Here is a 25,025-nt window from a genome sequence, read left to right as displayed (position 1 = left end):
TGGAACAACAGACTGGTTCCAAATAGGAAAAGGAGTTCGTCAAGGCTGTATATTGTCACCCTTTATTTAACTTATATGCAGAGTACATCATGAGAAACGCTGGGCTGGAAGAAATACAAGCCGGAATCAAGATTGCCGGGAGAAATACCAATAACCTCAGATATGCAGATGACACCACCCTTATGGCAGAAAGTGAAGAGGAACTCAAGAGCTCTTGATGAAAGTGAAAGTGGAGAGTGAAAAAGTTGGCTTAAAGCTCAACATTCAGAAAATGAAGATCATGGCATCCAGTCCCGCCACTTCACGGGAAATAGATGGGGAAACAGTGGAAACAGTGTCAGACTTTATTTTTCTGGGCTCCAAAATCACTACAGATGGTGACTGCAGCCATGAAATTAAAAGACGCTTACTCCTTGGAAGGAAAGTTATGACCAACCTAGATAGCGTATTCAAAAGCAGAGACATTACTTTGCCAACAAAGGTTCGTCTAGTCAAGGTTATGGTTTTTCCTGTGGTCATGTATGGATGTGAGAGTTGCAATGTGAAGAAGGCTGAGCGCTGAAGAATTGATGCTTTTGAACTGTGGTGTTGGAGAAGACTCTGAGAGTCCCTTGGACTGCAAGGAGATCCAACCAGTCCATTCTGAAGGAGATTAGCCCTGGGATTTCTTTGGAAGGACTGATGCTAGAGCTGAAACTCCAGTACTTTGGCCACCTCATGCGAAGAGTTGATTCATTGGAAAAGACCCTGATGCTGGGAGGAATTGGGGGCAGGAGGAGAAGGGGACGACAGAAGATGAGGTGGCTGGATGGCATCACTGACTCGATGGATGTGAGTCTCAGTGAACTCCGGGAGTTGGTGATGGACAGAGAGGCCTGGAGTGCTGCGATTCATGGGGTCGCAAAGAGTCGGACACGACTGAGTGACTGATCTGATCTGATATAGTAAACTAGAAACTAACTTATCTGTTTGGCAGTAACCTTCTCTCACTACTTTTCTCAGTCTATCTGCCACACTTTGCCATCAGTTTCTTAGTTTTGCATGGTGAGAAACTATATTGTGTTGAATGTAATTTTACTGTATAGTTTCCAGCAAGGTGTTGGAATTTTAATTTTAAAATGAATATATTTTGCCAATTATGTGCCAGATAAACAGTTTGATTCCAGATGGTTTAAACAAACTCAACAGCACTTTTAAGAAAGTCAGATTGTCCTGTACCTCCCACATTGAAAATCTGTTGCTTAATTTTGCGGTCTAAGAAAACATCACAAAAGTCCACTAATTAACACCTATGTATTTAAGATTATAAATAAGAATATAGGAATGGTATTTTAGCCAATGTGTCTTCTTAATTTTATCTTTAATTAACTTCATGTATTATTTTAGTCAAATAAAATCCTGAAAAGACTGTCCAGAAGTAATTTGTAGTGCATATTTTATTTCTACTCAGAAATATATATTTTTATATATCTCTACATAAATTTCTATATTGAAATACATGCTGCTTCTATTTTTTTTATTGCTTCTATTTTTAAGAAGTGATCAGTCTCCAAGAAATACACAATTACCTAAATTTCCACTTTCAACTACTGTTTTGGAAAATATAAAATGGATCAGAAAAATTCAATAACTCTAAGAAGTTTACATGTTAATAAGGTAGAAAAATGTAATCAGTAAGTTAAGAGGAATTTTTAGATTTTGATAAATGATGAAGGAAATAAACCGAATGATGTAGTAGAAAATTATGGAGGAGAAGGTTTATATTCAGTTCAGTTAAGTTCAGTCGCTCAGTCGTGTCCAACTCTGCTACCCCATGGACTGCATCACACAAGGCTTCCCTATCCATCACCAACACCCAGAGAATGCTCAAACTCATGTGCATCAAGTTGGTGATGCCATCCAACTATCTCATCTTCTGTCGTCCCCTTCTCCTCTTGCCTTCAATCTTTCCCAGGATCAGGTCCTTTTCCAATGAGTCAGACCCTGATGTTTATATTAGACAGGGATGTCAGGAAAGAGAACTGAGGCCTGAAGGTAAGAAGCATTTAGTAACATTACAGCAGGGAAATGAGCATTTGAAGTGTGCATTTGAAGTACAACAAAATATACGATATATTATCTGTAGGCAACATGATTGAGGGGTAGGAAGGTGGCTGGTGTCTTGTGAGCAAAGAAGAAAGAGGGTGAAGAAAAGACTGAAGTGTGAGAAGGACAAACCTGCAGAAGGAACGAATTAATATTTTAAAGAAGTACAAATTTACGTAATTTGTCTTACCAGATAGCTATGTATTTATCAAAGTACAGTAATGAAGAAATGTGGTATTGACACAAAGATGGATGAATAAACCAATGTAACACACTTGAGACATTATAAACAGGCCGTTAATATACTGCTGGTGATTGAAAAAACCATGATATTTTCAAGAAATGATGCTGGAACAATTTGCTATCTACATTTTAAAAGCAGTAAAATATTTTCTCCAAACACAAAGATTTACTTATTATAGATTAAATAATGATGTCAAAATAATAAAGCTAGATCTTTCAGAAAACAAATGGGAGAATACCTGCATCACCAGAAAAATTAGTTATATATTTCTTAAGTAATATAATAAAGCAGGAGCAATCTTTGAAAAATTACATTTTTATATTAAAACATAAAAAGCCTTAGCATACCATAAAAAAAAAAATAAACTATTCACTGAGAAGACATTTACACCCATACAAGCAAAAATTATTAGTGACCAGAAGGTATCAAAACACTAACAACTCAACAGATAAGTTGGCAAAACTTTAAAACAATGAATCAACAGAATAAAAGTAAAAATCGAAAATAACATATTCATGGAGGCTTAACTTCATTTGAAACAATGAAATCCAATTAAAATTAGAATAAGATATGATTTTATCACATCAGAAACAGAAAAGTTTAAAAAGCTTAGCACATCAAATCTTGGCAAGGATTTGGAGTAATAGAAACTTTAATCCAGTACTGCGTGTGCAGCAAAGTTTTTCGGTAAAGTATGACTCTGTGACCCCATGGACTGTAGAGTTCCTGGCTCCTCTGTCCATGGGATTCTCCAGGCAAGAATACTGGAGTGGGTTGCCATGCCCTTCTCCAGGGAATCTACCTGACCCAGGGATTGAACCCACAACTCATAGGGAAAGTATATTTTCAGGAATTTTTACATACATTATTTTGTTTGCTGTTTATAACTGTCCATTGGATAGACAGTTTTGTGTTCACTTATAAGCTTCCCATTTTTTTCATAAATGATAAATTACCAAGTTCTTAATTCTATTTTTTTCTGAACACTGGAAGTTGAAAAAGTAATACTTTCTGCCCCTTTAATAAGAAAAAGTGAGAACAAACAAAAATAACTTTGCTGTTCAATCCAGAATATTTGCTGCTGGAAATTTGTGAACCAACTAAAACTGATGCTTTATCAAGACTTCCAGATTGCCCATCAAAGCTTCCTTTCTCTTTCTTCCACTAATCCAAAGTCAGCATGCTGTAACTTCAACCCAATACCAACCAGTTGCCCACCTTGAAAAACCACTATAAAATCACTCAACTTATTAAGTATTCTCCCTTCTAATCTCTTCCTTACTGCAGTAGTTTAAATAAAATCGATAAACTGGTTTGGTGCTTTTGGTAGGGAGTTACCTGACAATCCAGAGTACCTGTTGTATGTTTTGTTTCTAGAAACCAAATAATAGGTGATTTTAAACTTCTTAGTATTATTCTAGCCTTTTTTTATGCAGTTGTCTTACAAAATATTTTTTTCAGTTATTGAAACACTATTTTTAGAGTTGATTTACAATATTATATTAGTTTTAGATGCAAAAACACATTGATTTGATGTTTTTATAGGTTTATACTCCATTTAAAGTTATTCCAAAATAATGGCTGTTTCTCCCAGTGCTGTACAATATATTCTTGTTGCTTATTTATTTTATATTTGGCAGTTCGTGTCTTTTAATCCCATGCCCATTTCCATCCAACCCTTCCCTCTCTATACTGGGGTGTTGTGTGGGTGTTTACTAGTTGCTCAGTTGTGTCCAGCTCTTTGAGACTCCATAGACTGTAGCCTACCAGGCTCCTCTGTCCATGGGATTTCCCAGGTGAGAACACTGGAGTGGGTTGCCATTTCCTTCTCCAGGGAATCTGTCCAACCCAGGGACTGAACCTGTGTCTTCTGCATTTCAGGCAGATTCTTTACCTTCTGAGCCACTAGGGAGGCCCCCTCCATACTGGTAACCACTGATAAACCAGTTTGTTCTCTAAAACTCTTATTATATATTTGTTTTATTTTTTTATTTTTTAAATTTTATTTTATTTTTAAACCTGAAACACTGTATTAGTTTTGCCAAACATCAAAATGAATCCGCCACAGGTATACATGTGTTCCCCATCCTGAACCCTCCTCCCTCCTCCCTCCCTACACCATCCCTCTGGGTCGTCCCAGTGCACCAGCGCCAAGCATCCAGTATCGTGCATTGAACCTGGACTGGCAACTCGTTTCATACATGATATTACACATGTTTCAATGCCATTCTCCCAAATCTTCCCACCCTCTCCCTCTCCCACAGAGTCCATAAGACTGATCTATACATCAGTGTCTCTTTTGCTGTCTCGTGCACAGGGTTATTGTTACCATCTTTCTAAATTCCATATATATGCGTTAGTATACTGTATTGGTGTTTTTCTTTCTGGCTTACTTCACTCTGTATAATAGGCTCCAGTTTCATCCACCTCATTAGAACTGATTCAAATGTATTCTTTTTAAGGGCTGAGTAATACTCCATTCTGTATATGTACCACAGCTTTCTTATCCATTCATCTGCTGATGGACATCTAGGTTGCTTCCATGTCCTGGCTATTATAAACAGTGCTGCGATGAACATTGGGGTACACGTGTCTCTTTCCCTTCTGGTTTCCTCAGTGTGTATGCCCAGCAGTGGGATTGCTGGGTCATAAAGCAGTTCTATTTTCAGTTTTTTAAGGAATCTCCACACTGTTCTCCATAGTGGCTGTACTAGTTTGCATTCCCACCAACAGTGTAAGAGGGTTCCTTTTTCTCCGCACCCTCTCCAGCATTTATTGCTTGTAGACTTTTGGATTGCAGCCATTCTGACTGGTGTGAAATGGTATCTCATAGTGGTTTTGATTTGCATTTCTCTGATAATGAGTGATGTTGAGCATCTTTTCATGTGTTTGTTAGCCATCTGTATGTCTTCTTTGGAGAAATGTCTATTTAGATTCAATGCAATCCCTATCAAGCTACCAACGGTATTCTTCACAGAGCTAGAACAAATAATTTCACAATTTGTATGGAAATACAAAAAACCTCGAATAGCCAAAGCTATCTTGAGAAAGAAGAATGGAACTGGAGGAATCAACCTACCTGACTTCAGACTCTACTACAGTTATCAAGACAGTATGGTACTGGCACAAAGACAGAAATATAGATCAATGGAACAAAATAGAAAGCCCAGAGACAAATCCACGCACATATGGACACCTTATCTTTGACAAAGGAGGCAAGAATATACAATGGATTAAAGACAATCTCTTTAACAAGTGGTGCTGGGAAAACTGGTCAACCACTTGTAAAAGAATGAAACTAGAACACTTTCTAACACCATACACAAAAATAAACTCAAAATGGATTAAAGATCTAAACGTAAGACCAGAAACTATAAAACTCCTAGAGGAGAACATAGGCAAAACACTCTCCGACATACATCACAGCAGGATCCTCTATGACCCACCTCCCAGAATATTGGAAATAAAAGCAAAAATAAACAAATGGGATCTAATTAAACTTAAAAGCTTCTGCACATCAAAGGAAACTATTAGCAAGGTGAAAAGGCAGCCTTCAGAATGGGAGAAAATAATAGCAAATGAAGCAACTGACAAACAACTAATCTCAAAAATATACAAGCAACTCCTACAGCTCAACTCCAGAAAAATAAATGACCCAATCAAAAAATGGGCCAAATAACTAAATATATATTTGTTTTAGATTCCACATGTAAGTGATAACATAGTTTGTTTTTCTCTAATATTTCACTAAGTGTAATACACTCTAGGTCTTCCCTGGAGTGTATTACACTCCACATTTTTACAAATGGAATTTCATCTTTTTTATGGGTAAGTGATGTTACATTAGTCTTCCCTGGTGGCTCAGAGGTTAAAGTGTCTGCCTCCAATGCGGGAGACCCGGGTTCGATCCCTGGGTTGGGAAGATCCCCTGGAGAAGGAAATGGTAACCCACTCCAGAATTCTTGCCTGGAGAATCCCATGGATGGAGAAGCCTGGTAGGCCACAGTCCATGGGGTTGCAAAGAGCGAGACACAACTGAGCGACTTCACTTTAAGCTGAGTGATGTTACATTACGTGTGTGTGTCTCTATATACATATGCATATCTATTCTCATATCTTCTTTATCCATTCATCATTTGGTGGGCACTTAGGTTGATTATATATCTTTGCTACTATAAATAACACTGCTATGAACATTGGGAAGATACATCTTTTGAACGAGTATTCTCATTTTCTTTGAATGTATACCCAACAATAGAATTGCAGAATAATATGGTGGTTTATTTTCAATTTTTTTTTGAAGAAACTCCAAACTGTTTCAAACAATAATATTTAATAAAGTAAAATTGAAATTGAGTTTTTATGAGAAATTACTTTCTAGTCTTTGTGCAAATGAAAGTTAATCAGTGGTAATGATGTTATTATTATTACATTCTCCCTATCATGACTATATTTGTATAGAACATGTTAGCTAAAAAACTAGTAAATAATATTAGAAGACAATGGTGTTGGTGGAAGACAAAATAAAATGCTGAAAAGAGTTATGTGCATGTGCAAGCATGTGTTCTAAAAGAAGCCATATTCTCTAGGTCTTATTCTGGAAATATATTCTTTAAATACATATTTAATCAATCTGGATCATTCAGTTTGATTTATTTTGGGTTTTTTTGTAGCTTGTGCCTGAATTTTGTCCCTTTTTATTCCTTTCAGTTCCTAATATAGTTCTGCTGATTTGTGTAGAATACACTTGAAGAAATGTGAGGACAGAGTACTGGATGGAAAAATGCTAAATATTTTTCAAATTTTATCACTTGGTAGTTATCACATGGAGCATTGTGATTAAAAAAAATGAATATTGTGGGTTATTAGAAGGGATATGAAGAGTTGGGATGAGCACACTCTTCAGTGGTTGATCTTTGGGTGTCTTCTCTATCATTGATTAACATATAGGTGTTCTTTCAGTTTCCAGAAAGTTCATTTTTGTTATACCACCTATGATGCTACCATATAAATCTAATAATTTCATTGTTGGGGGTATCCCTATTTTATTATATTTTCTGATTAAAAAAAAACTTTTGCAGTAATCATTCAGTATCAAACCTCTCATTTCAAAAACTGTCTGCATGTCTTCATCTACAACCAAATCTCCTGCACTGCCACTCATCCTGCAAACTTTTGTCTGTATTTCCTTATTAAGTCCATGAACTTCTTCAAGAAGAATCCATCTACATCCTAGCCTTTCCCTCAGTCATTCAAATAAATCCTATTTATTCACTTAAACTTTATCTTTCTTAAGATGAAAATGTATGATCAGCATTTCCCTGCTTCAAAATATTATTTCAAATTATTCCATCCTCTTTTAAAATTTAATAGGTCCCATCATTCCAATAATATCAACAACCTCAAATATTTAGATGCAGATAATACCACTCTAATAGCAGAAAGTGAAGAGGAACTAAACAGCGTCTTGATGAGGATGAAAAAGAAGAGTGAAAAAGTTGGCTAATAACTCAACATTCAGAAATCTAAGACCATGGTATCTGGTCTTATCACTTCATAGCAAATAGACGGGGGAAAAGTAAAAGCATTGACACATTTTATTTTCTTAGGCTCCAAAACCACTGAGAACAGTGACTGCAGCCATGAAATTAAAAGACACTTTCTCCTTGGAAGGAAAGCTATGACAAATCTAGACAGCATGTTAAAAAGCAAAGACCTATTTGGCAAATCTAATACAGTTATGTAAGTTTAAAAATAAAATAAAATTAAAAAAAATAAAAAATAAAAAAAAAAAAGCAAAGACCTTTGCTGACAAAGGTCCATCTGGACAAAGCTATGATTTTTTCCAGTAGTCATGTACTGATGTGAGAGTTGGACTGTAAAGAAAGTTAAGTACTGAAGAATTGATGCTTTTGAATTGTGGTGCTGGACAAGATTCTTGAAAGTCCTTTGGACTGTAAGGAGATCTAATCAATCAGTCCTAAAGGAAATCAATCCTGAATATTCATTGGAAGGACTGATGCTGAAGCTGAAACTCCAATGCAAAGAGATGACTCACTGGAAAATACCCTGAGGCTGGGAAAGATTGATGGCAAAAGAAGACTAGGGAAGCATAGGATGAGTGGGAGACAGGGAAGCCTGGGATGCTGCAGTACATGGAGTCATAAAAAGCCAGATATGACTTAGCAACTGAACAACAACAACATTATTCTGAAAAGAATATTACTTTGAGATTCAGGTTCATTCACTAATCTATTTTCCTTTACTTGTTATTTACATTATTTGGGCATAAGAATGTCTTTCCTAAATGTAAGACTGTAGCTTGCCAAATATTAACTAATTCTTTGACACATTCCTTTCAAAATGTAAAAACAAGAGGTATGTCTCACCTTTTTGTCTAAGACCTACTTCTGTGAAGTTTAGTATGAGGCATTTAACCATGTCTAACAACCAAAAGAAATAATTTCTATGCTTGAAAAATAATGAATTGAAAAATCCATTGTATTAAACCTAACAGTAGAAACTGAGTTATAGTTAGTATTGCACAAGCATTAGAGTTCATGACCACACAGCACTGTCTATGTAGTCTGCATGTGAAATGACACTTACATAGCACCACGGATTGATTTTTGTGTCTGGAATAAATTGCACTGATTTAAAAGGATAGATTAATAAATGGTTGGTCTTGATGGAATTTTCCTCTGGGTTTTCGTGAGCTATAAAACACTATATTTTGGCCAAAGCTTGGAAAATTGGAAGGGTTTTAACAAATGGAGATGTAGAAGATACATTATTTCAAGAATGAGTCATTACTGGAGAAAATGCATGAGGAAGGGAAAACATGAGATGTTTATTTTTACAAAGGTTGTAAATGCTAAGTGGAGTATATGAATGGAAAGTAGTTTGGATCACATTTTAAAACACTGAAGAGTTTTATTTATCTTAACTGGTTCAGGATTTTTTTTTTTTTTTTCAAATCAGAGATGTGTTTTAAATAGCTCAGTCTAAGTGGAATTCTAAAGGAGAATTAGAGCAGAAAAAACCAACAGGTGTTGGCAAGCCAATTATCAAGCCTTTGCAAGAGTCAAACTGAGAGGTATAGAGAAGCTGATTTAAGAGGGTGACAATGGGCAAGGAAAAAGAAAGAAGGGTATGCTGGGAACCAAATAACCACTGATTAGAAAATAAGGGGTTAGAAGAGAGAGAAAAAACTGTGGTTAATTTTTAACTGAAAAATGGAAATTCACTTATCAAAGGTTTTAATATTTAGATCATAGTTGTGACATTCATTTTGATATGTTGGCACAAGGGTGCCAGATTGCTCATCTAAGTAAAATTACTCAAATTTAAAACATACTTTGAGAGCTGACTGATCTAAATGAAAGACCATGATGACCAGCATGTACATGGCAATACTGCGTCAAAGTGAGATCCTCACAGCCTAGGTCACAAACTAGAACCATCTCATTCCCGCTAGGACACCATTTTCTTTTTTCTCATTTGCCATCAGAGGAGTTTGTAATTTCCTTGGTTCTGTCTCATCGCAACAAAAATTTGAAGCAACGGATGGACCAATTTTACAGCTCTCAGACGGACCGGTGTTACAGCTCCGTGTTACAGCTCAGTATTATTTAGAAAATAAAGGAAAATACATGCCTGAGACATGAGGGCACACTGACTCAAAAGACAAAAAGAGAAGAGAGGCCCCCGACCCAACTTTGGCTCCTCTTTTTATATGTTTTTTCTCCTCCCCCTGGGCCTGCCTTATGTAAATTGGGCTAGCCAGAGTGCTGTCTGTTCTACTTGAGGTCCTCACTCCATTCCTCAGACCTTCCTTTGTTCTATTTTCACGGACTTAACCCTTCCTTGTCTTTTAGCCACTGCCATTCCGGACTCATTTTTCCTATTCTAACTACCTAACATTTCCCCTTTTCCATTCCATAAATTTACTCTTGGACAACGAAATATTAACTGTTTTTGAATGTTAGAAGTTTTCCTCAGTCATTGTTTTAAATATTGCCTTGAATTTAGTTAGCTTGTATCCTCTCTGGGCAAGAACTAACTCTACCTAACCTAACCCTGAGATTCCAAAAACAGAATCAGACTTTAGTTTATCTTCTCTCTTTCTCCCCTCTCACTTTAGGTCCCATGAAAATCAACCTCTACAACTGGAAAGTGGGGTAATGGACAGGAGATTAAAAAACAACAATAACAAAAAAAGTAGTAAGGCCTCAAGTTTTAATACATTTAACGTTCTCACAGAAGAAATTAGACACTGAATCATAGACCACTGTTCTGCGCTGAACTGTCCCTGCCCCAAATATGTAGGAATCTTAATTCCTAGAACTTGTGACTATGACTTCATTTGGAAACATGATATTTGGAAATGTAATCAAGTCAAGATGAAGTCATATTAGTTTAGGGTAGACCCTGCTCCAAGGATTATGATCCTTATAAAAAGAGGAAAGTCTGCACACAGACACACAGGTGAGAAAGCCATGTGAAGATGATGGCAGACATTTACTAATGCATCTACAAGACAAGGAAGGACAAGGCTTGCTGGAACCACTGTAATGTTGTCAATGTAATGGTTGTAAATGTAAATGACAAGGAAGGATTCCTCCTGAGAACCTTTAAAGAAAGCCAGGCCCTACCAACAACTTGATTGTAGGCATCTAGCCTGCAACTGGAAAAGGTCAGTTTTCATTGCAATCCCAAAGAAAGGCAATGCCAAAGAATGCTCAAACTACCGCACAATTGCACTCATCTCACACGCTAGTAAATTAATGCTCAAAATTCTCCAATTGCCATCATCTCCAATATGATGTTCAAGCTGGTTTTAGAAAAGGCAGAGGAACCAGAGATCAAATTGCCAACATCCGCTGGATCATGGAAAAAGCAAGAGAGTTCCAGAAAAACATCTATTTCTGCTTTATTGACTATGCCAAAACCTTTGACTGTGTGGATCACAATACTGTGGAAAATTCTGAAAGAGATGGAAATACCAAACCACCTGATCTGCCTCTTGAGAAATTTGTATGCAGGTCAGGAAGCAACAGTTAGAACTGGACATGGAACAACAGACTGGTTACAAATAGGAAAAGGAGTACGTCAAGGCTGTATATTGTCACCCTGCTTATGTAACTTACATGCAGAGTACATCATGAGAAACGCTGGACTGGAAGAAACACAAGCTGGAATCAAGATTGCCGGGAAAAATATCAATAACCTCAGATATGCAGATGACACCACCTTTACGGCAGAAAGTGAAGAGGAACTAAAAAGCCTCTTGATGAAAGTGAAAGTGGAGAGTGAAAACGTTGGCTTAAAGCTCAACATTCAGACAAGGAAGATCATGGCATCCGGTCCCAGCACTTCATGGGAAATAGATGGGTAAACAGTGGAAACAGTGTCAGACTTTAGTTTTTTGGGCTCCAAAATCACTGCAGATGGTGCCTGCATCCATGAAATTAAAAGATGCTTACTCCTTGGAAGGAAAGCTATGACCAACCTAGACAGCATATTCAAAAGCAGAGATGTTACTTTGCCAACAAAGGTCCGTCTAGTCAAGGCTATGGTTTTTCCTGTGGTCATGTATGGATGTGAGAGTTGGATTGTGAAGAAGGCTGAGCGCCAAAGAATTGATGCTTTTGAACTGTGGTGTTAGAGAAGACTCTTGAGAGTCCCTTGGACTGCAAGGAGATCCCACCAGTCCATTCTGAAGGAGATCAGTCCTGGGATTTCTTTGGAAGGAATGATGCTAAAGCTGAAACTCCAGTACTTTGGCCACCTCATGCAAAGAGTTGCTTCATTGGAAAAGCCTCTGATGCTGGGAGGGATTGGGGGCAGGAGGAGAAGGGGACGACAGAGGATGAGATGGTTGGATGGCATCACTGACTCAATGAACGTGAGTCTGAGTGAACTCTGGGACTTGGTGATGGACAGGGAGGCCTGGCATGCTGCGATTCATGGGGTAGCAAAGAGATGGACACGACTGAGTGACTGAACTGAAGTGAACTGAGCCTCCAAAACTGTGAAAGAATAATTTCTATTATTTTAAGCCACACAGTGTATGGTGTTTTGCTACAGCAGCCCTGGAAAACTAATACAACCCTTAGGTGGCATTTTTAGTATTCTTCAACTCCCCATGTATTTATGCCAAGCATTTCATAAGGTTAATGTTCTTTTGTAGTTCTTTTGATCCCCTCCTCTATTTATGATGTCTCATTTAAAGCGATATATGTTTTCATTTGTTTATTTTCTTTAACTTCAAGCCTCCCACTTTTAACATGCTTATTTATCATAAACAAAAACTTTATTACTCATGGAAAAAGCAGAAGGCAGACTTCACATTTGAGCCAACAAGAGGATGACACAGATTGGCCTGCGTGGGCTCCAGCACAAACAGTGGGCTGCATTATAAGAAAGTAACTCAGGGCTTGGGGGAATCACTGTTTTTACAGTAAATGGTAAGCAGACCATGCCCTTCATTCCAGAGAATTATATACTGCCTTATGTAAGTGCTTGCTGTGAACACAAGCCTGAAGAATAGCCCAGATAAAGAACTGGTGACACCTTGCATTCTTGGCATCACTATCATGAACTTGTAGGCATGTTCAGGGCCCAGGGCATATTGCATCCTTCCTAGTGGGAGAAGAGTAGAAACGTCCCACTGAAAATCTGAGGGCCATTGTGACTTATATTAACAGGTAAAAAAGATAAGACACAAAATGAAGTTGTTCGTTTTAATTAAGACTCTAGGGGAGAAGTCTTTTCTTGAAAAAAGTCTTAGATTATCCCAAACCAGACCTATATCCAGAGGTTGAAAAGCAATGTTCTCAATCCACTGTATTAATACATTGATTAAAACTATACCTGGAAAATTATATTCATTCTGAGTGTCATTTTATACTAAAGCATAATATATTACATTTAATTTAAATGGCTGAAAAGAATTATGACTATTTCCTGACACATGAAATTCAAATTTCAGTGTCAATAAAGTGAAAATGTTAGTTGCCTAGTTGCATCCAGACTTTTTGTGACTCCATGAACTATAGCCTGCCAGGCTCCTCTGTCCATGGACTTCTCCAGGCAAGAATTCTGGAGTGGGTAGCCATTCCATTTTCTAGTGGATCTTCCCAACCCAGGAATCAAACCCAAGCCTCCTGCATTGCGAACTCAGGTATCCTGCACTGCAGGTAGATTCTTTATCATCTGAGCCACCAGTTCTGACTGACATATTTTATACTAGAGTATAATGCATTACGTTAGATTTAAATAGTTGAAAAAAACAAAAGACGACTATTTCCTGACACATGAAATACAAATTTCAGTGTCAGTAAGTAATGTTTATTGGAATATAGTTATACTTACTCCTTTAAGCATTGTCTGTTTCTGATTTCCTGCCAAAACAGCAAAATGTGGAACATAGAGGAACTAGACAGATTCAAATATTTATTCTCTGACCCTTTATAGAACAAGTTGGTGGCTCTGAGCATACATAATGGGGTAGGGGTTTTAGTTCTACTGGGTAAGTCAAACACTAGGCAAATTAATAAAAAGAGCAGCACTCCTAATAAAAACCAGCTAGGAGAGCTTTGAAACATGGAAGTAAAGGGGTACTGAGGCGCATCACCAGAAGGCCAGGTCAAGAGGGGAAGGATGGTGAAGTGTGCTCAAGCAGCAGCCAGTTGCCCAAAGAACTCTGGATGACCCATGGCACCCTCTGCAGACCACTCCTTGCCTGTGCGTCTGAAACCTTTTCTTTATATATAGGGGTATTTCCCCCCTCCCAACCTTTTCCCCCGTTTATGAAGCTTTTTCTTAATGAGAATGGAGGCAGGCAGTAGGTGGGCACATGAGAGTGTTACTTGAGATGGTTACCTGAAATGGGTTTTAAATAAAGATGACAAGATAATTTTGAGAAAGTAACAGTTGTGGAACATATCAGGCACACGATAATACCTAATTGAAGTAAAAGAATCTGCACTTGTTTTCTGAAGATACTAAATGATGAAGAAATGTTTAGGACCATTTGTAAAATGTTTAAGGCTCTCAAATGTGAGTATATAAACCAGTATTTTTTGTGAAGCTAGTGAACTTATCTCTAGGAGTATCATTTAAACTGCTAAATTAAAACATTAGGCACAGCTTTTATTAGAAACACAGAAAATGTGTTACTTCACAAGTGATCACATTCCCTTTGAAATATGTAAACAGGGTTTAATTAAAGAGTATCACAGTTAGATAATCAATACTCTCTGCCACTAAAATTATTATCACACAGAAGATGTAGGAATACCTTTTGAAAGTAATTTTCTTACTACACTGCTTAATTTTAGTCATTTTCCCCTCAATGTCTGACATTCTAACACAATAAGGTAAGTCACTTCAGTCGTGTCTGACTCTGTGCGACCCCATAGACGGCAGCCCACCAGGCTCCCCCATCCCTGGGATTCTCCAGGCAAGAACACTGGAGGGGGTGGCCATTTCCTTCTCCAATGCATGAAAGTGAAAAGTGAAAGTGAAGTCGCTCAGTCGTGTCCAACTCTTAGCGACCCCATGGACTGCAGCCTACCAGGCTCCTCCATCCATGGGATTCTCCAGGCAAGAGTACTGGAGTGGGTAAGTATTAAGATATACGAAAAATTCAGTGCTAAATGGACTTGACAGTCAACAACAAAAATGTACAATACATATAAAAAACCAAGTTTCAGATAAAAATATACAAAGGTTTTCTGCTAAATGATTATTTAAAAAATAAGCCTTGAATTTTTTATTTCTAACAACTAGGTGTTATTGACATATATAGGATTACATATTAATTTGCCCTAACAAGTGAAGGAGACTGGAGAAGGAAATGGCTACCCACTCCAGTCTTCTTGCCAGGAGAATCCTGTGGACAGAGGAGCCTGGCAGGCTACAGTTCATGGGATCCCAAGAGTCAGACACAACTTAGTGACTAAACCAATAAGTGAGGATCACAGTAAAGTATACATTTTGCTGTATATATAAACCTTGTAACCAAAATATAAGTGCACAAAGTATCTAAAGAAAAAAAAATAGCAAGTACCTTGTAACAAATTTATACTTTATATAGGTGTTACTAATTATTTAATAAATATTTTTACAATATAATCCAGGTAGTTCCCTTTGTTACCTCACCCCCTTCTTTCCTTAAAGACAGATCACATTAATTTATCATATTCAGTAAACCCCTATCTAACTGATTAACTGTCACATTTAAGGCTTAAAAAAACAATGCATGTCTTTTTTTATAGTAAACTATTTTCTACCAAGGACTAAACCGACTGTTAAAGTGATTAATTTCTATCAACTTTCCATATAACCACATGGCCATTTAATTTGGGAATCACATTGTTTCAGAAACCAGTAATCGAGAAACCAAGCACCACACTTGGAGAGTTGTAGAACTCAGGTTTATTATGCCAGCAGGCACAGAGGAGGTAACACTCCAATCTCTCAGTCCTGAACAAAGGGGTTGTAGGGTTTTTATAGACAGACTATAGTGGGAAACACTAGCTGCTAATAGGCTGGTTCAACCTAAGGGGTTTCATGTGTGTGGGAACAACAGTCAAGCCGGGAAGGGAGATGCCTGATCTTACATGGACAGGCATGATTAAGCATGTTTGCAGGGGCTAGACAATTGCAAAGAGCAAGACAAGGGTGAGTGTGATAAGCTCTAGTTCCTAGTATTGTAAATTCCCACTTTCTGAGACTATGTGACCTACATGATCCAGACTTTGCAAGGAGCAAGCTGAGCTATAGAGGCAGAATGAGCAGGAGGTTATGTAAAATTTTAACTTTTCCTCTTCATTCCCCCCGCTTGATGCTTCTATCACTTGTTGTCGAAAACATCATCTCATGTTTTGGTAGGACATTCAGAGCTCCCCATTGTTCAGGGGCCTATATTGAGCTATTACCATTTGTAACTTTATGGATTTAATCCAAGAGGTTATGACCTGGGTAACTGCATTGAGAATACAAGGGCCAAACAAGAGTGCTGCAAAGAGCATAAAAAGAGGACCTATTAAAGGGAGAAGCCACGATGCCCAGCTCCAGATATTATTCCAATTACTCCAGGAATTAGCTAGTTTCTCTCCTTTTTATGATTTGTTCCCTTAGCTGTTGGCTGTTGGGCCATGTCCCTGACTATTTCTGATTGGTTTACATAAAAGCAGCATTCTTTATTCAAGAAGAGGCAGAGTCCTCTTTTCAGCTGTCAGTAGGTCTAGCTCTCTCCTATTCTGTAAAACCACCTTGGCCAGGGAGTCTAGTTGGACCTCTAATGAAGAGCGCAGCAATAATACTGATTAGGGATAGAGGCCAGGGTTGACAATGAAAATCCATCGATATTTTGACAGCTGATTCCTCAAGCTTCAGCTGTGTGTTGACCGATCAGGTGCTGGAGTGTGGCTGGAGAAAGGCTGAAGAATCCTCAGCTTCTGCCTTGCATTGACTAGTCAAGCTTCCAGAGTGACTAAAGCGGGGCTCAGTGTTCTTCATGGGTGAGGGCTGTTGTCTTTGGAACTGGACCTTGTGGAGGTTTTGGGGGTCCTGAACTGCTTTCCAGGTGTCCTCATCACAGGAAGTCACTGCTTTCTTGGCTCTGATGTGGTGGATCCAGGGGATGGAACCTGTAACTTTAACAGCAGTAGGATTTGCCAGGATGACCATGTGAGGGCCTGTCCAAAACTGGCTGAACTGGTTCCTTTTTCCAATCTTTAACCCATACCTCATCTCCCGGAAGATAGGGATGAACTCAATTGCCCAAAGGAATGGGTGTCCTTTCTAAGGTTTCTCAAGTGATATGGCAGAAGACTTTTCCAGGGCCTGGAAGTGTCAGGACATCTCCAGATCAGCTAGTTGGTGGTCTCCCTTGAGCTTTTGGTGGTCTCAAGTGAGACCATCACTGGGGGTGGTCTCCCGTATAAGATCTCAAAGGGAGAATAGACTGAGGACCTCAGGCTGCATTTTCAGAGGGAGATGAGAGTCCACAAAATGATAAGGCAGCTTGTTCCAGCATTGTCTGGGTGTTGGCCAGGGGATGTTCTTGTTGTACTACTACTTGGAGAAACAAACTTAAAAAGAAAGTTAAAGATATATGGCCCAAAGATTAATAGCTGTAGGAAAGCTGCTGAGGGGCTAGCCAGGAGAACCAGGTCCAGACATTGATTCATGACATTAATGTTTCTCTAGGTATGAGAAGATGCAAGAATTTGGGCTCATAAAAATCTTTACCTGAAAACATCTGGCTATCTGAAGGCCTGTTTTTCTGAATTTTTCCCAGAGCACAGAGTGCCTTATTTTTTGTCTCTACCCCGAATGCCTTTCAAGAGGGTGTTGAAGGTCAGCATCTTATAGTGGTCATGATTTAATATTTGTAGAGACAGCTGGCAAGGGCCAAATTCCAATCAGCAAGGCCCCTTCATAGCCACATATTTGACCATGTTTTGGGTGCATTTCTTGGTTATTGTGTCCCATGGTGCTGGAAAGGCTCATTCCAAGATCTAACAAAGATTTCATTGCTAGGCCACTCAGTGGTGTTGTCACTAGATCAGACCTTGTAAGTAGTGAAAGTCTCTCAATCATACCTGTCTTACTAGCCTTTTGGTCCAGGAAAATATTTCCTCTTGTTGCTTCTTACAATATCTAGAGTTCAATTCAGTTCAGTTGCTCAGTTGTGTCCAACTCTTTGCAACCCCATGAACCACAGCATGCCAGGCCTACCTGTCCATCACCAACTCCCAGAGTCCACCCAAACCCATGTCCATTGAGTCAGTGATGCCATCCAACCATCTCATCCTCTGTTGTCACCTTCTCCTACTGCCCTCAATCTTTCCCAGCATCAGGGTCTTTTCCAATGAGTCAGCTCTTCACATCAGGTGGCCAGCGTATTGGAGTTTCAGCTTCAACATCAGTCCTTCCAATGAACACCCAAGACTGATTTCCTTTAGGATGGACTGGTTGGATCTCTTTGCAGTCCAAGGGACTCTCAAGTGTCTTCTCCAACACCACAGTTCAAAAGCATCAATTCTTCAGTGCTCAGCTTGCTTTACAGTCCAACTCTCACATCCATACGTGACCACTGAAAAAACCATAGCCTTGACTAGATGGACCTTTGTTGGCAAAGTGATGTCTCTGCTTTTTAATATACTGTCTAGGTTGGTCAAAACTTTCCTATATAGAATTACATTATTACAAGTATTGATCTCATATGGAACTGTATATCAGCATTTTATCACAGGCTCAGTCATACATTTGGTAATGTAAGAAATAATCTTCTGAAGCAAGCTACATAGGAAATAATATAGTTAGCAGGTATTAGTAAGGTCAAAAGCAAGAATTTAAGTCAAGAACTTTCATTGGGTATAGACTGGTATAGCCCCAGGTCATCTGACTCAGTTAAATGATTATAGCCAAGTGTTAATCTCCTGGTTGTACATCATGGAGCATCTGACCTTTACCAAAGATTGGTTACTGAGATAAGCTTTAGAAACAATCTTAGATTGTCCTTTTAATAACTTAATTAAACCTTTTAGCAATGTAATGGGGAACTATCTCAGAAGTGAGTCATAGTAAGCACAGACCTTAATTAACAAAACTAGAACTTAATATTCAGTGAAACAAAATATTTTCTTTTTTTTTTTTTTTTTTTTTTTTTTGAGAACTCATTGTGAGGGCATCAACACTGTAGCCAGGGAAGGCTTTAACCCATCAAATAAAAATGAGGTCTGTCAGGGAGCTGGGAAAAGCCAAGTGGCAGTCTTGGATTTCCCACAGCCCTGGCTCTTTGACTTTTAGCTGTGGTTTATCCATTTTCAATTTCTTGATTTAGAAGCAGACTATTGCCATGTTTTAAGGACTTCAGGATAGCAAAAGTCTACCTATGAGGGGTTATGTTTTGTAGAAGCAGAATGAGCTTTGTCTACATGTAACATAATCTTAAATGATGTTTATTTACTTTACCAAAGTAACAAAAAGATTTTAAAAGCAAATAATAATCACTTAAAGGCAAGGAAATTCATAATCTTTTATTGAAAGCTGCATTTTTTTTAATTTTATTTTATTTTTAAACTTTACATAATTGTATTAGTTTTGCCAAATATCAAAATGAATCCGCCACAGGTATACATGTATTCCCCATTCTGAACCCTCCTCCCTCCTCCCTCCCCATCCCTCTGGGTCGTCCCAGTGCACCAGCCCCAAGCATCCAGCATCGTGCATCGAACCTGGAGTGGCAACTCGTTTCATACATGATATTTTACATGTTTCAATGCCATTCTCCCAAATCTTCCCACCCTCTCCCTCTCCCACAGAGTCCATAAGACTGTTCTATACATCAGTGTCTCTTTTGCATTCTAAGAAAACTTTGTTCTCTAAACAGAGAGAAGACCAAATTCCAGTCTGGTACCAGCTTACTGTTAATAATGAAAGTTTTTTATCTGCTTAATTGTAGACAGTCTTTCCCATAAATCTTGAAGAACTAGCAGTATTCTTCTAAAGGCATGAGAGTAAAATCATAGAAGGAATGTTTAAAACCTGATTCTATTGCAATTGACAAAGAAAACTGGTCATTGCTGTTGATATGTGACATTTTAATATGATAACTAGAATTATAATTGACCACATTTTACCAGGGCATATCAGATCTATGTGAATTTCACACAATTTTAGGATATATATATTAGTAACATCAATCATATAGTATAACCTGAAAAGATTTATCACTGCTTCAACAGGACTTCCCATGTAATTTAACATGTCCAATGAACCCAAGTAGCTTAATAGCTCTTTGGGCTATCTCAGGGGCCCTCTGAAGCATCCCAAAGTTAGCTAGAAGTCAAGTTATTTAGGAAGCTTTGTCAATAACTATCAAAAGGGTTTATAACAGTCAGGTAGGATCATATAAGTTACTGTGAAATAATGGTTATTTACTTAGCCAAAATTAACAAAAGATTTCAAAGGTTAATATAGAACAGATCAATTAAGAGGTAAAGAAACTTAAATCTATTATTAAAAGTAGTTCAACATCTGAAGAAAGTATGTTCTCTTAACAGAGAGAAAGGCCGAATTCAAGTTTTGCACCAGCTTACTTTAAACTCATTTAGGTAAACTTAATTAAATTTATTTTGAACTTAGTCAGTCCTAACCATGCACAAAACTTTTTTTTCAGGGTCCACTTTCCACAAATTTTTAATCGCTTTCTGTAACAGCCACCTGTAAGTCAGATCTACTTTCTTTTCCCTTTATAAATGTAATTTTATTTTTTATATCTTCTTTATTAAAAACATACATTCTACTTTCTTATTAGATTAGCAAACATACATTATTATTATATATTTAATATTGAATATTTCCCAGTTTATGTGAATCTGACATTTTAGGTTAATTTTTATTGTATTTAGAATTGTTTGATTTGTAAGCAATTACTTTTCTTTAGACAAATTAAATTAGAAATTATTTACAACATCAACAATATTATCAGAAAAAAACAAAACACATACAGTAAGACATACATAAATCCAGACAGACAGACAGAGATCTTATAGTTTTCTGTTTGAGAGTTAGAATATCTCTTTGATCTCCCACCCTTTTTTTTTTTTCTTTGTTTGAAGTTCTAATTTGCCCGAGGCTGAGGTCTCAGGCAAAGTGGGCTGTGTATTTCAAGGACATGGAAAGGGTTAACTTCAAGCTTTTTCCAAGGCAAGCCTTTTAACAAGCTAGTTGTTTTTAATTGCATATGCGAAAAGAATTGGTTTTTCAGTTTCCAAAAAGAAAATTTTCTCTCACTCCTTCAATTAGCAATCACACACTCACAGTCATTCAGAGGCTATCACAGTGCCTCCCTTCTCCTGAGTTCCTAGGTTTCCTTAACTGTTGCTCCAGTCCTGGGAACTCCAAGGAGGTGATCAGTCTCCTCTTCTATCCATTTGGGTAGATCTGACTGGGGACTGGCCCCAGGGCCTTACCCGATTCTGTGGCCATTCCTGGTGAGTTGGTTTGTCCCTCCAGTGAGCCCGGTCAGGGTCTGGCTGTCCAGACAGTCGGAACACTGGTCTGAAAGAGAACCCAGAGTACCGTCAGGTGGAGCACCTCCTCGTTTGTCCTGGGGTTTCTCTGCTCCAGCCCAACTGAGCCACCAGTCTGCAAGCTCAAGGGGCCAGCATGGTTGGAATCTAACTGGGGCCTCCAGAAATGTTGCAGAAACCAGTAACCAAGAAACCAAGCACCACACTAGGAGAGTTGGAGAACTCAGGTTTATTATGCTAGTGGGCTCAAAGGAGTTAACACTCCAATCTCTCAGCCCTGAGCAAAGGGGTTACAAAATTTTTATCAACAGACTATAGTGGGCAATGCTAGCTGCTAATAGGGGCTTCTTGTGCATGGGAACAGCAGTCGAGACGAGGAGGGGGATGCCTGACCTTTACATGGACAAGCATTAAGCATGTTTGCAGGGGCTGGGCAATTGCAAAGAGCAAGACAAGGGTGAGTGAGATAAGCTCCAGTTCCTAGTATTGTAAATCCCCACTTTCTGAAGCTACTTGACCTATGTGATCCAGACTGCAAGGAGCAAGATTAGTTATAGAAGCAGAATGAGCAGGAGGTTATGTAAAACTTTAACTTTTCCTCTTCATTATGGCCCTTAATTCCATGGGTTTAAATAATTAAAAGACATATATATCTTTTTCATTGTTGTGTTTTTTTCTTCTCTCTTTTTTTTTCCTTTCTTAAATGTGACCATAATCACTGATTTTACCTTTTAAGTGCCCCTAAAGGTGTTCTGAATCCATTTCAATCCATACAATAGCTCCTTTTGTCACTCTTAAAACTTATTATGAAATTCAGTGATATATGGAAATATTTTTTATATTTCAGTGGAACATATTACTTTATATCTTTCTTCTACCAGGTTCTTCTACCATAGTTAATTTAATATATATAATTCAAAGTTTTATAAATTGATTTTTTCTTTCTTGCATGCAATTTATTTTTTACTCTTTGATCATCTTTCATTTCCCTGAAGCATGTTCTATGGCAAATACAAATAGTTTCTTAAATTTTTTCATTATTTCAAATCTGAAGTTAGTAGATAGACCAACCTCTCTCTCTTTGTGTGTGTATGTCTTATATTACTAGAGATAAGGCACTGGGTATATTTACACAACTTATTCATGTATATCTCATAAGACAACCTTAACTAAAAGACCACAAATTAACTGATCAGAAGAGCAGGTTAAATAAGGCCAATGTCCATACTCAGGAAGTAAAATATAACATGATCAAGATATGAGAAGAATTAAGTGACCACTATGATTTTGAAAAATACGGTCTGTTAAAAACTAATCTTAGGGAGGCTGGGGAAAAATGGAGAATAGACACTAATGTTTTGAAAATAACACTTAAAAGTAAATTTTAGTGTATAAAACTAAAAAATGCAATTGGTTGATAAAATATATTTCACAAATAAACATACATGTTCTTCGTACATTAGACTTTTTTCTCCCTCCAAAAAAAATGTTCATTATAACAAAGAATATCACAATATAGCAAGGTGTGGCTTGTCAGTGAGATTCCCCATTTTATTAAAATGCCCCAAATAATAATGGTTATAATGAGTTATGCTATTTTTTTCAGACTATCAGCTATTTAAATCTTTCCTCTAAAAAGGTTTTAAGAAATGTGTTACACTATGAGAACTTCATGAATTACATGAAACACATTTTTCCAGGTAATTCATGATCTGAGATTTATTCTAATAAGTCTTTTCATGTTATTATATTCTTATGAAAGGAGATAAAAATAGTGATATCATTTTAAAAAGACTATGAAAGCAGTGGTACAATCAGATTATTAAATTGGGTCCTGAGATGAGACAAAAATATATTGAAATCTGCCTTTATCACTTACTAGTTATGTTACTTTGAGCTTTGGTTTTCTTATCTCTAAAACATATAATAATAATATCTATTCATAAGAATGTCTTGAAGATTTAATGAATACTGAATGTTTTTATCTCAGTAACTGGTTCACAAAGCTAAATAATGTTTAATGAATAATACTGGTTTCATTAGTATTATTGACTATAAGGATTATTTGAATGTTAGCTTCTCAATTCTGCCTCTATCTTATTATGGATGTTTGCCTTATCAGTATATATAACTACTAATTACAAAATAATATTCCTTTATTTACTTTATGGTTGCTTAATTTTCAATTCAAAAATTTCATCTGAAAGTGAAGATACAAGTGGTGAAAACTATCCACTGCCTATGTAGCTACGGTCTTGGGCCAAGGAGGAAAACATGAGGCCCCTTTTGTACATGGCAGAGAAACTGTGTTCTCATTTCTACCTGATAGTGCGAGGAGAGATGGAGAAGACTGTGAGAGAAGTGGAAGGAAAATGACTCCTTAATGCACAGCACTTTTGCGGAGCCACATTTGTCACTGGTCCCTAGTTAAAGCCTCTTCAGATGGTCTATTTTTCACCCCCAGATTGAACAGTTTCAAACTGAACACTTTTCCTCGCTCATTTGCTCAGTCTCTCATGCTTTGTACGGGGATCTTGCATCTCACGTTTCAGATACAGAGCGTTTTTGCCATGAATAGTATTCTTTATAAATTCATGCCAGAAATCCATGTATTTATGACTATTTTTCTTTCCTCAGTTGCTGATCAAGAAGAGAACAAGACTGCTGAATGTCAAGTAGGTCAGAGATATGAATACCAAGATGGTGTGAGTGACATGTGATAGGTGAATTATTGAACATAAAAAGATCATGTCAGCAAAGAATTGTGACTGGAATATGTATGAGTTTATGTCCTTTCTCCTTTTAAGCAATCAAATGGGAAAAGCATAAATATGATGATTAAAGAGGAACAATACATACATAAAGAGGTACAATAAATAAGTACAAACCAAATAAAATCAATACCTTACTAGTATTTCTGAATAAGTAAAATGTAGCTCTCAGATGGGAGAAGGAAATGGCAACCCACTCTGGTGTTCTTGCCTGGAGAATCCCAGGGGCCACGGAGCCTGGTGGGCTGCCGTCTATGGGGTCGCACAGAGTCAGACACGACTGGAGCGACTTAGCAGCAGCAGCAGCAGCTCTTAGATGAATTATACAGACTGTTTACACCTAATTTTATACAAATATTTAAATATTGACTGTATGACTCACAACTTAAATACTCAAAAGTATTTAAGTTCCATGAGTAAACAAGACATATTTACATAATCAAATGGAATACAGGTTTATATAAATGAAATAGGCTTAGTAGTCTAGCAAAAATTTTTTTTTTTTTTTTTTTTTTTTTTTTTTAATTTTATTTTATTTTTAAACTTTACATAACTGTATTAGATTTGCCAAATATCAAAATGAATCCGCCACAGGTACACATGTGTTCCCCATCCTGAACCCTCCTCCCCCCTCCCTCCCCATTCCATCCCTCTGGGTCGTCCCAGTGCACCAGCCCCAAGCATCCAGTATCGTGCATCGAACCTGGACTGGCAACTCATTTCATACATGATATTTACATGTTTCAATGCCATTCTCCCAAATCTTCCCACCCTCTCCCTCTCCCACAGAGTCCATAAGACTGTTCTATACATCTGTGTCTCTTTTGCTGTCTCGTACACAGGGTTATTGTTACCATCTTTCTAAATTCC

The 25,025-nt window shown here is 37.6% G+C and overlaps 1 long non-coding RNA gene across 1 annotated transcript; it reads right to left on the bottom strand.

Moving 5' to 3' along the window:
- Nucleotides 1–21,089: 21,089 nt before the first annotated feature.
- Nucleotides 21,090–24,433, bottom strand: LOC123328902. The gene is made up of 2 exons (XR_006543904.2): nt 24,289–24,433; nt 21,090–21,412 (listed from the first exon to the last, which is right to left on the bottom strand). It is a non-coding gene; the product is annotated as an uncharacterized LOC123328902 (long non-coding RNA).
- Between the last annotated feature and the right edge of the window lie 592 nt (nt 24,434–25,025).

The sequence above is a fragment of the Bubalus bubalis genome, chromosome 13 (genome assembly GCF_019923935.1).
Source record: "Bubalus bubalis isolate 160015118507 breed Murrah chromosome 13, NDDB_SH_1, whole genome shotgun sequence".
NCBI classification, from domain to species: Eukaryota; Metazoa; Chordata; class Mammalia; order Artiodactyla; family Bovidae; genus Bubalus; species Bubalus bubalis.
Note: the sequence above shows the minus strand (reverse complement) of the source record. Positions and strands in the feature narration are given on the sequence as shown.